Source organism: Astatotilapia calliptera, chromosome 22, assembly GCF_964374335.1.
Source record: "Astatotilapia calliptera chromosome 22, fAstCal68.1, whole genome shotgun sequence".
NCBI classification, from domain to species: Eukaryota; Metazoa; Chordata; class Actinopteri; order Cichliformes; family Cichlidae; genus Astatotilapia; species Astatotilapia calliptera.
In genome coordinates, this window is record NC_137442.1 from 21422570 (window position 1) to 21426398 (window position 3829).

The 3829-nt window shown below is 37.3% G+C and overlaps 1 long non-coding RNA gene across 1 annotated transcript; it reads right to left on the bottom strand.

The window, feature by feature from the left end:
- Window positions 1-2029: 2029 nt before the first annotated feature.
- Window positions 2030-3829, bottom strand: LOC145423489 (uncharacterized). Its single transcript, XR_013904549.1, has 2 exons — window positions 3528-3829; window positions 2030-2347 (listed from the first exon to the last, which is right to left on the bottom strand). It is a non-coding gene; the product is annotated as an uncharacterized LOC145423489 (long non-coding RNA).

Sequence of the window (3829 nt, forward strand, 5' to 3'; positions counted from 1 at the left end):
CGGAAAGTTTAAGGTGTTTTTCTGACTTAATGTTCATGAAATTGAAGTTGGGATTTAGTTGTACAGGTGGGAGTGAATGCTGTAAGTTGAGTGGGTGAGGTGGGAAAGCAAGAGATTCACACAAGATGAATTCCAAGGTGGTGTGCACGATAAGATATCGACACAAACTTAAAGTCGCCTGCTGTATTCTTGTGTTGAAAATACAGTGTATCCTCAATATACATTCAGTTTACTTTCATTAAGATGACACCAAGGAAAATAAACACAACGGCTTTTAGCAAGACTTTTATTCGACTGAGTTAATAAAATACAAAGTTCACATGGAGGGGTAATACATTAAAATGCACTAACTTCTTCACCGTTGTGACAGTGGATATTACATAATGAAAAGGAGACAACATGATTAGATTTGTTTTGCATACAATGGTGTTACCAGCCACAGGTACAACAACCCTGCAGAATGCATGAAACCACCATGATCACTCACTCTGTCCCCCACAAAGACAGCTAAAATTTGAACAGATTGAGAGGAAATGGGATTTTGACACAGCGGATAATCACAAAAGTAAACCTGAAGGAATGAAGGGTCCTTTATCTGTAGACCATGGGACCAATAACAAGGCACTTCATTCAAATGGGGTTAATAATCACTGCTGACATGTCATGGGGCCCCTCAGAGTTATGCATTCATTCCTAGTCATTCACATAATTCTTATGATTTCAAGGTAACTACTAGCTCGAAGGACACAAGGGTCAAAAACTCAACACTTTATCGTTGTCTATATCATCTCTAAGTGTGCCTGAGCATTCACTTTCACATTTTCATGAGTGAACTTGCACTTGTACGTACACTTGTTCCTATAAACATTTGATTGATGAAGCAAATTACAAAGTTGTTTCCTGATCGGACTCCTGTGGTAGCCAAATTAGCGTTCAGCGTAGAGAGCAGGTGCAGGGAAATGAGAGAACCCAGGACATTTTCTAGATTGTATAGTTACATGTGCAGTTGTGGGGTTTTTTTTTTAGTCACTGAAATTGTCCTATGACCCAGGTGTCATGGCAGGGGTCGAGAACCAGAAGGAAATATGTTTAAGGGTTAGCGAGATATTATTGGGATTCCATAAATTACACCTATATACCTAGCTTCAGAGTAACATAGTGTGTGTTTAGACGAAGAATTAAACACATACACTACACAGATTTTTTTGAGAGAAAGATAACAAAATCATTGCAGCACACTGATTCTACATAAAATGTAGAACTTTCTGAATTTTCCATGAACCTTCACGCATACTTTAACTGTTTCATTTTTATAAAACTGAACCAAACGAGACCAAGGTTTACACCAGGTGCAACCTGTAGCTTTAACATGCCTTTGTGATTAGATTAAAACTGGGAGGAGACGCTTGCAGCGTACAGGACACCGTCTGAAGGTTAAGAGGCAGCAGGAACACTGATGGGGGTACTTCTGAATTCTTCGCATTTAACCAATAAGCTTGGGCTTCTACTTGGAATAACATACATTAACAGTGGTTGATTACCTAAAAATTTCTATTTTTCTGTGAGCTCTGTTCTTAAGGAAATTGGGGTCTTACATAAATACCGCCGGCCTCTTTTAATTGTTTTCATTTGGACCATTATCTCAAATTCTTAATCTTAGTCAGCAGATGCTTTCAAAAATTACATTTCTGAAAGTTAAATTCATTTTTCTATTCATACTTTAAAGAGATTTCCACAAATTCAGCAGATAAACAACATTTTATTACACTAGGAGTGTATTTTATTGCTTTACAAACACTAGTCTAATTTGTATTAACATGTTAAAATAATTAAATAGCCATTTTAAAACATTTTAATGTTTTGCATGCATCTATACCTGACTGCTAAACCCAAATGGGAATCCACACACTAATTAAAAAGTTAATTATTATCTATAATATTTAAAAGCTAGATGGTTGAAGAAAATGCCCATAAACGATTTGTTTTTTAAACACTTAAATTAATGAACAAAAATATTCAAAGTCACAGATGCTCATCACATCACTTTCAAGCTTTCAAGTCACACCTGCATTTCTAATCAGAGGAAACGGACAACTTACTCTGCTTAAGATTCATCAAGTCACGTACTTTCTCGCACAACAAACACAAGCCCATTGCAAAATTGCAAAGTGTTAAAACTCCAAATAACAGCAAATCATGTTTCCATCTTCTTTCAGAAAACAAGTCATTGCTTTTTGGAGGGGGGGTTGGCGTTAAGGAAGGAATTGTTCTTAACACGTAGCACACTGTAACTAATCAATCAAGGTGCTGAAACCAGTAAACAACAGCTGCCAGAGGGGAAGGTTTCCTATAAGAGAGACAAAGCCACATGCCAAAGCATGTTCAGTATAGCTGCAATATATACCAAAGTCTGCAAATGTTCATGTGACTCTGCGTGAAAACTTTTCCTGCTGCATCAACATGTGCTGCTAACCTACACAAAGGCTCCACAACAATAGACTAAAAAAATGCAGTGATCTTCAGTTCACATGAAACACACAAAAATCAACAAATGTTTATGACGTCAAAGTGCATTTTTGTCCATTTGATGTTCAATTTTTAAAAAGAGAGAAAAAAGAAGAAGAGATAAGTATTCCTAATTACAGCTGCTACAAACGCCATGCTTTGAAGGGTGTGCACTAAGCTCAAAATATAACCAAATGATCAGCTACTTGGTAAATATTTTAATTACAAAAATAGATCAATTAATAAAGGAACAGTTGCTGCCAACTGAAACAAAACAATCGTGTGACGGCAGCTACGTTTGGCCGCTTTTTAAACCTCCCCTCCTCTTCCAGCAAAAAACAAATGAATGATTATTTCATTTAAAACAACAGCATATATAAGCAGTACTATCATCTACTGATGGCATAGGAAGAAGAAACTTTTCCACACAAATTCCCAAGATTTAAGTTGTGTATTGGGGGGTGTGTAAGACAAGAAAGCGAGAAAAAAAGAGAGCAGATTATTTTCTGGGATTATTCGTCTTTTTAAAAGAACATAACAGAGATATTTTCTGGAATATTTGCTAATTTGCCAGCAGACTATGGCTATCCCCATTTAACTGCTGCAAGAAATATTCCTTGGCATGTGCTTTAGGGGGCACAAACCGCCATTTTCTAATGAGATGAAGGGTGTCATCTCAAAGCAGAATCTGTGGAATAAACATGCCCTTTTTAAGGGTTTTTGGAGCCTACATGAAAGCACTTGATGACAATAGAAAACACATGTATGGAGCAGAAAAAGGAAAAAAAGAAAAACGCAGTTGCATTAACATCGTTAAGGACATTGTTTGCTTTTAGTTAATGATACTGTAAGGCTCTAGATTCTTCTCAACATGGCGTTCACCACAGTCTTCCCTGACTCTTGTCCGAAGCGGTCAGCAACTGGATTAAATGGTTAAAACTCACGTGGAACGACAATGTTGTCAAAGATGCGAATCGCCTCGCAACAAATAAATAAATAAAAACATAATAAAGCAATCTCACCGGAAAACAGAATCCTTGATTCTCTGTAGCCTAAATAGGATTGTGAAAGAGCCTTGCGCTTGGCGACGTAGACTATATCTTGGAGCGAGGCCAGCTCAAAGTTGGGCTATAAGCTCTCTCTGTTTTTTTAACCTAAACAATCTCCCTCCCTTCTTTCCCTCCTTGACTTTCCCTCTAGAAATGTCCTACACTGTGATTAAACAGATCGATTTTGTCAGTTCTTTTCCTACACCGACATTAACCGCAGAAAATCTTCCCACATAGGATGCAGTCTAGTCTGAAACTTTATGTCAGTTTTGCCC